This window comes from Myotis brandtii, unplaced genomic scaffold (genome assembly GCF_000412655.1).
Source record: "Myotis brandtii unplaced genomic scaffold, ASM41265v1 scaffold332, whole genome shotgun sequence".
Taxonomy (NCBI): domain Eukaryota; kingdom Metazoa; phylum Chordata; class Mammalia; order Chiroptera; family Vespertilionidae; genus Myotis; species Myotis brandtii.
In genome coordinates this window covers 917,121-926,028 of record NW_005362797.1, presented here as the reverse complement: position 1 = coordinate 926,028, position 8,908 = coordinate 917,121, and the positions used below count along the sequence as shown (strand labels likewise).

The 8,908-nt window shown below is 36.7% G+C and overlaps 1 protein-coding gene across 1 annotated transcript in view; it reads left to right on the top strand.

The window, feature by feature from the left end:
• Window positions 1-96: 96 nt before the first annotated feature.
• Window positions 97-8,908, top strand: part of EML5 (echinoderm microtubule associated protein like 5) — a 102,717-nt gene continuing 93,905 nt past the window's right edge. Inside the window, exons 1-2 of the mRNA XM_014543665.1 lie at window positions 97-116; window positions 5,826-5,985. The gene's annotated coding sequence lies outside the window, so the exon portion shown is untranslated. The remainder of the gene's footprint in view (window positions 117-5,825; window positions 5,986-8,908) is intronic.

Here is an 8,908-nt window from a genome sequence, read left to right as displayed (position 1 = left end):
CGCCTCGTCCCGAAGCCACCGGTCCTCCCCCTGCAAACGCCTCTCCGCGGCTCTCCGGGCGTTCGGCGCTCAGGCTGGGTATCCTCCTCCCTCCGCGTTTACGAAACTGCAAAAAGGTTATTTAGGTAGCAGTTTGCTCCTCTACATCCCGCCCGAGGTTTCTGGTTCAACGAATTCTTCAGGCTCCGGGGGGAAGTCCCGTACCGGATAGAGGACTGATCGGAACCGGGGACCGCGAGCTGGAGGCGGGCCCGGGCGGGCGCTCACCTCTCGGCCGCTGTCATTAGTTCAGGTTTCACCGCCCGCTGTTCTTTGGAGATCAGCACTTGCACCCCAAAGGCAGTGTGGGAGTAGGTGTCATCGGAAAGGAGCTTCCGTTTCCCAATCCCCTTGTTTCCTCCTCTTAAAATACCCCTCAATAAGTTCACTTTTGTATTTTGGGCTTACGTTACATTTTTTAATTTTTATTTTAATTCTCCTTTGGGCGGTATTCCGTGCTTGTTGACATTTCTTTAGTGGATGGTGTCTTTGAAATGTAAGTTTCAGTCAGTGTCTCGGCAGAAACTTTGGTGGCAAATAAAGTTAAAAGGTGCAGAAATGGTGCGAAGCCATTGATGACTGCCTCAAGCACAGCATACGTGTAGGTGATGGACGCCTTTGCGTCAACTATTTGGAGCATGTGTTTGTGTGCCACTTCTGGGTTTTTATTAGAAATTCTGTGATTGGATTTGGTCACGCCACAGGATTTAAATTGGGCATTTCAAATCCAGTATCTGGGTTTGGTGTCTTACAGGCAAGAAACATAAGTTCCATAAACGACGAAGTTCTTTTATTTTGTGTGTACATCCATGATCTGTAGGGAAAAGGGGTCTGGGACAAGCACAAGGTAGTGGGGTAAGATGGAGTAAAGATACGGAGAGCAGAAATTGAGATTGTGGAATAGGGAATCGGGTTGTTTTGGGTTCATTTGTTTGTTTGTTGTGATTAATCCCAAGAGTAGACTTCACGCCAGTTCTCTGTCTTTTTCATGATCCTTGACAGTTTCTTTCTTTTCCATGTGTTAGGTCGCCCACAGTACAGGGGTTAGGTAGTAACTTTACCTCCAGGTACTCAGTCTAGTAGGCTGAATTCAGTGGGTGAGGGAGGTGTGAAGGATTTTGAGGTCATCTCAGAGTGCACCTACCTCTGTTGTGTGTACTCTTTGGTATCTGAAAGCAGGATGGTATGAATGAGGGTCTTTGAAATCTAGATACGATTTATTTGATGGGGCACTATGTTTTTGCGCATCCAGGAGTAAGTAGAAGTTATGTCATATGTCACACTGCTTGAATGTTTATAATTGTGTTTCAGTAAACTCTAAGGAAGGTAATGCTTTTGCTTTCCTTTCACATAGGTAAGTAGGAAGATAGATAGATGTAGTTGCACAGCCCATACATTGTCTCACAATATTGCAAAATGGCAAGTTACTTTTCTATAGACAAAAGATTTATCCTTAAAACAATTTATAACACTAAGAAGGTTTCCTGAAAAAAATTGCAATGGGATCGTAAAATCAGAGTCATATTGCATCTTGAAATTGGTGGCACAAATTTAATACAGTACTAAGAATATAGATTAAGAATCAGTGAAAAGGCTCTGGAAATTTCATATCGAACAATGACAGATCATTATTGTTTGTGAAATAGATCAGGCACATGTTCAGACTTTTTCATTTTCTTTCCGTTCAGTGTTTGAAATATAAATACAGAAAGTACTTCAACCATTTTCAATTATTTCATAGCTAAAAATGTAATATTCATAAATGTGATGCATAGTGGAAAACAGTGTTGTTGAAATATTAGCCTTAGTAATAAAAAGTTTACTGTTTCTATCATCTGTTTTGTTTCCATATTTGCTTGAAACTTAGGTAAAACTTATTGGTCAAATCTGACTTAGTCTGGGGCTAACCGGAATGAGCCGGTTATTTTCTTTACGTTCTGAAACTGTAAATGCTATATGGCTTGTAAAGAATGAACCACAACCTGTCTATCATTTACTTACCAGTTTTTCTGTCATCTTACTACATCTAAAATTGCTAATGATGGTGTCACATGACTTATCATTTTGTCCATGTTGCTTGTTGTTTTACTTCTTTTTACCACATATCTATAGTACTTCTCTAGTAATTTATCCTTTAGTTGTATTTATATCAGTACTGATTTATATAGAAATTAGTTTCACTGTCAGAAATAATACAGGAATTTTAGGGTCACTTGTTCTTATTTTTACAAGGTGGGGGCAAAAGTAGGTTTACAGTTGTTCATATGGAAAAGAATACAATAATTAATAAAAATACAAGAATAAACTTCGTGTTTTGCATACTCACAGCCATAAACCGACTTTTGCCCCATCCCATATTGTAATCACAAGACTCTCCAGGAGACCGTATGCTCAGGTGATCAGGTGAAGGGGGGAGGGGAGCAGAAAGATGTCTTCCAAAATACAAAACTGGCCTTCAAGATTTGTCCCAGCAGCTTCTAGTTTACTTGGTTATTTTTAAAAAATGACACATGGCTGGCAATTGTAGATTCTTGTTGCTTCAACGTATGGTCCTCAGACCAGTAGCTTCAGCATCACTTGGGAGCATCTTAGGTATGGAGATCTCCAACCCCACCCAACCTACGGAATTAGATGCTGAATTTTAACACTCTCAGCTGATTGTAAACATATTGCAGTTTGAAGTTTGAAAAGCACCCTCTATCTCAGTGGTTCTCAACCTTGGCTGCACATTAGAATCACCTGGGAATCTTTTTAAAATCCTGATTTCTGGGTCTCATCTTCTGGAAATTCTGTTTCTTTGTTTTGGGGTGGGGCCACAACATTAGTAACAAAGAAACAGAATTTCCGGAGGATGAGGCCCAGAAATCAGAATTTTAAAAAGATTCCCAGGTGATTCTAATGTGCAGCCAAGGTTGAGAACCACTGCTCTATCTAGATCAGTGGTTTTCCAAGTGTGGCCCTCTAACCAGCAACATTGACATCACCTGGCAACTTGTTAGAACTACAAATTCTCAGAGTTCACCCCAGGCCTAATCAGAAATTGTGGATATGGGGCCCAGCAGTTAATCCATTTTAATCACCTCCAGGTGATAATGATGTATTAGAAAGTTTGAAAACCACTGCTTCTAGATTCCTGATTCTCAACCCTGGCTGCATATTAGAGTCGCTTGGAGAGTTAAAATAACTCAAACATAAGAAAACCACCGATGGCTGAGTCTCATCCCTAGAAATTTGATTTAATTTGTTTAGAGTGGGTTTCGGGTATAACTTGCTTATTGTTGTTTGCTTCTGTTTGTAATTTCTAAGCTTTCCAGATGAGTCTGATACGCAGCCAGGGTTAAAAACCACTACTCTAGATATAGTAATAACCTGTGTTTAGCTGGAGGGTTAGGAAGTCAACCTCAAAAAACTCAGGGCCAAATTTATTCACTTACTATTATGCATTATATAACAATGTAGATAATTTGCTAAGTGTTGAAACCCCTTTAAAAATTTTGGGCCTCTTGCTTTAAGTTCTCCCTTGCTGGACATCCCTGTTTGGAATTTATTACCAAATAAAGCAATCTTAACTATGATTTTCTCTTGGTGGATGTGCTCAGTATCATCAGGGGCTGGAAACACTAAAACACAGATGTCTTCCATCATCAATCCAGAAAAATGCTCACTAAATGGGGACCTGGAAGTTTCACTAACAGACAAAATTATATGTGCATCCTGGATGGTATCAAGTAAAGTGTAGCCCAGTGCTCAGGTGATGACTTCAACAGTATTATGGAACAGTTGCAGTGCGATTTGGACCATGGAAAGTTCAGGATTGTAGTAGAATCTCATTGTTTCACAGTGTATTTCCTTGCTGACATGTGATGTGGAGCATCTTTTCATATACTTATTTGCCATCTGTATATCTTCTTTGGTGAGGTGTCCATTAGGGTCTTTGGCTTAATTTTTAATTGAGTTGTTTGTTCTCTTATTGTTGAGTTTTAACAGTCCTTTATCAGATGTGTCTTTTATAAACTTTTGTCCCAGTCTGTGGTTTGTCTTCTAATGCTCTTGACATTGTCTTTCACAGAGCAGAAATTTATTTTAATGAAGTAAGGATTAAAATATATCTATTAACAGTTGAATCTAAAAAACAAAATAAATGAACAAGTAGAACAGAAACAGTCTCATGGATACAGAGAACACTTTGACGGTTGCCAGATATTAGCAGTGGGTTTAATCAGATTTAGAAAGTTCTCTGTCTAAAATTCTTAGGTTGTTATGTATTTTTATCATAAAAGGGGTTAAATTTTTGTCAAATGTGTTTTCTATATCTGTTTCTATGTGTGGGTTTTGTTGTTCTTTATTAATATGACTAGAGGCCCGGTGCACGAAATTCGTGCATGGGGGTGGGGGTCCCTCAGCCTGCCTGCACCCTCTCCAATCCGGGACCCCTCGGGGGATGTCTGATTGCTGGGATCAAGCCTAAACTGGCAGTTGGACATACCTCTTGCAATCCAGGACCGCTGGTTCCTAACCGCTCGCCTGCTTGCCTGCCTAACCGCCTCTGTCTGCCAGCCTGATGCCCCTAACTGCTCCCCTGCTAGCCTGATCGCCCCTAACTGCCTCTGCCTGCCAGCCTGATTGCCCCTAACTAACCGCCTCTGCCTGCCGGCCTGATCGCCCCCTAACTGCTTCCCTGTTGGCCTGATCACCCCCTAATTGCTCCCCTTTTCGAGCCTGGTTGCCCTGACCTGCCCTCCCCTACCGGCCTGGTCGTCCCTAACTGCCCTCCCCTGCCAGCCTGATTGCCCCTAACTGCCTCTGCCTCAGCCCCCACAACCGTGTCTTTTTCTGGAAGGACATCTGGAAGATGTCCGATCTAATTAGCATATTACCCTTTTATTAGTATAGATATGTTGGTTGACTTCAATATGTTGAACTAAGTTTTATTCCACTTACCTTCCCTTTTACTATTCATTTAGTATGTTCTGACTTGTTGACTACTACCCCAAGCCATCTAGATGTTCCAACCAGAAACCCTAGAGTCATTGTAGACCGTTTCCTTTCCCTTTCTCCCTATATTCAATTAGTTGATTCTGTTTTAATACCCTCCTAACTTTTCCCTCTTTCATTACATCCTCCACCCTGATGCCATTTCTTTTTCCTCCCAAAGGTGAATCTCATCATCTAAATCTACTTACAGAAAAATTTATCAAGGAGAAATTTATATTCATTCCCTGTCTTCTGCTGATGTATATAAATCATTACCAACAGTTAGGTCTTTGTCTTGTATTTAAAGATTCATAGATTATTTTCTATGAATTATGGGTGACATTTTGTTTTGTAAAATGTGATTTGTACTTTAATATTAATGTTATTGTAGGAGTGCTAATAATACTATTTTTGGACACTAAAGATATGGTCTAACTTTATCCATTAAAGGAGTGAAATAGGAAAGAGAGCTTAAAAACAGACGCATACCAACTGAGAGAATGGAATGTGGTAGGGTTGCTACTGATTTGTTGCTGTGCTTCAGTTGATCCTTGTGAACATTCTGTTTTTGGAGAAGTTTACACACACTGTATCATATTACAGGGATTACGAGGTCTATCACTAACTTTATCACATGTACTATTGAAGTAGTAACTCTTAGCCTAGATTTTTATAGAGGTTATTTATTTTGAATCCAAATTATTTTAAATGGATAAGTAAAGTCTAATTTTCACATTGGTATATGTTATAGATACCAAATATTATGAAATCTCTGTAACCAATTTTAAGTCTTCTACTTGTTTGTTTTGCAGCCTTGCATTGCATCCTGAACGAGTATTGGTAGCAACAGGACAAGTTGGGAAAGAGCCTTATATCTGTGTTTGGGATTCATACACGGTACAGACCATATCGGTTCTGAAGGATGTTCATACACATGGTATAGCTTGCTTAGCATTCGACTTAGATGGCCAGGTATGTGATAATTTTTTCTTTTTTTGTAACTGTGTGTTAAGAATGTGTACTATAAGGAATTATTATAAATCTATGGATATTAAATCAGAAAGCAATGATGAAAAGTATTTGTTCAAGGGTGGAGGTGGGTAGGTGGGATGAGTGGTTGGTGTATATGAGAACAATGAGGTTTTTTAATTTTCTCAAGAACTTTTCAATTGAATTAATTACTATCATGAAAGCTAAAGAGACTCTGATGCAGTGGAATATTATCTGATTGCTCTAGAAAATTTTACACACAATTCTTTTCCAGGTTGTGTATATTGATAAGACAAATGGAAGACATCTTAGGAAAATTAAGTTTAAGTAGAGTTGTATACATTTTAATTTTTAGTTATTTTAAGGTTTTCTATTAAAATTACATTTTTTTATTGAAAATAACAAGGCAGTTCCTATATGAACTGTTTTTAGACAAAAATCAAAGTTAAAAACAAAGGATATAATTATAATTTCACTTACTTTACTAATCAGTTCCCAAATTATTATTTACTTCTAGACAATGACTTTTTAAAAAATTAAACAAGTCAACAGCTTTTTGGTGGTGTTTTCATGGAACTTATTATACCTAAAACATATTTAAGAAGTGGTAAAAAGTTGGATTTTGTAGGTGTGCAAAACTTTTATAGTCTTTAAAAGTTTTATGTTAAAATTAGAGTTTAAAAATTATTTTAACCTTTAGAAAAAAATTTTAGTTACCTGCTTTTCAATTCATAAAATTAATTTCATAGGTCTAGATTTAACAGGAACCGATTACATTGTGATCTCGTCCCTTGAAAATGATATCCAGTAGATGTTTTATTTATAACTCTGAGGAATAGGTTCTTTGAGTAGCATAGATACATATGACTTTCTGATAAGAGTCTGGTAAGAGATCTATAAAGACTTAACTGGAACCTCTCATTTGGGTAAAAGTGTGCTTCTAGGTTTAATATCACAGTGTAGCAGTGATCATCAATTACAGAACCTTAATTTGTGTGCCATTTTTATTATTTTTTCAAGACCCTGAATGTCCTCATATCAGAATTTTATTTTATTTTTTAAAAGGAAGAGAATAATACTCTTTACCTACTTTACAGGAGATGAGATTTTATGAAATAAACCTACAAAGTTGTTTTTAAAAATCATTTACTAAAAGTGTTATGAAATCCAAGATGTTTTAACTATATGTCTGTATGTTTTAAATGTAGATGTTTTCTTCTTAATTTTAAAATTGCCTTTTCTAAATGTAATATATTGCATTGCTGAGGAATTTCTCTTATATGTGTAAGGAGAAGTTATGTCCACCGATTTTCTTAGTTGGAACCTTTAATTTCACTTATTTTAGGCAAGTTAAAAGAAAAGTCTTGGGTACATGTATTTTATTACCACAGATATTCATGAGGACATGTTACTTAAAATTTAAGCTTATAAAAAACATGATAGCTAAAAGTTATTGAGCACATACTAAGTGTAAGGCATTGTCTGCATTATCTCATTTAATCCTCACAACCCTGTGAAATAGAGACCGTTATTATCTCTATTTTACAGATAAAGAAACTGAGACTTAGAGAGGTTAAATAACTTGCCCCAGGTTACACAGCTAGTAAATGGAACCAGAGCTGGAACCCAGGTCAGTCACACTCCAAAGCTCATGTTTTTAACCGCAATCCTTGACTGCCTCCCAAAAAGGAACTTAGAAGGTGCTTATTTATATTTCAAAAGGAATTTATCCATCTTAAGTACAGTTAAAGCCTGCTTGAACTGCTTCCAGTTAAAGATTGAGTTAAGAAGAAAATATCTGAAATTATATTAATGAGAAAATGCTTTAGTTAAAAAATATATTTTAGTACATATCTCTCCACTCATATCTATAAACTATTTATGAGATACCAACTAGGAAATACTGTATAAATTTTCCATGTTCTACTATAACTGAAACTGTAAATGACTAATTAAGATTTATCCAATGAATGAGTTTCCCTGTTGGTAGCAATGCTGGATGTTCTTTTCCTAGAGAGGTTCTTCTGAATGGATTGAGTATCTCTGCTAACACTAGAAGTCTCCCTTATGTAGAATAATTAGGGCCTAAAAAGGCTAATTATATAAAGCCACATCAAACAGGGTCTAAAATTTTATAGTAAATGGGGGAGGAATAAGAGGAAGGGAAATTTAGTACTTTATCTTGAAAATATAACCATAATTTAAAATAATAAAAGCACATTTCTCATATTTCATAAAATCTATTATAGTTACAACTTTGTTAATTTGTAGAATGAACCAAGAATAAAGGATTAACGTTTTTAACCTAATTTGTCAACTATATGCTGGTACAAAATGAAATGCTTTGGCTTACCATTGACTTTTGGCACATAATTATAACGAGAGTCATTTTTACAAAAATATTAAGGGATTTCACTGTTTTTTTTCAAGGGCCTTCAGATAACCTCCTGATAATCTAAACATATCTCAAGTGCCTATTGCATTTTAAAAATTTTTTCTTGTATTGCTCTTCCAGATCCTAACATCTAATTTAATGGCTTTCTGTATGATTTGACCAATATTTACTTCATGAAGTCCTGTGTCTTTTTCAAAATTAGTGATTTTTACTTTGTAACATTGTAACAGTTAGATCAGCGGTTCTCAACCTGTGGGTCATGACCCCTTTGGGGGTTGAACGACCCTTTCACAGGGGTCGCCTAAGACCATCAGAAAACACATATATAATTACATATTGTTTTTGTGATTAATCACTATGCTTTAATTATGTTCAATTTGTAACAATGAAAATACATCCTGCATATCAGATATTTACATTACGATTCATAACAGTAGCAAAATTACAGTTATGAAGTAGCAACAAAAATAATTTTATGGTTGGGGGTCACCACAACATGAGGAACTGTAT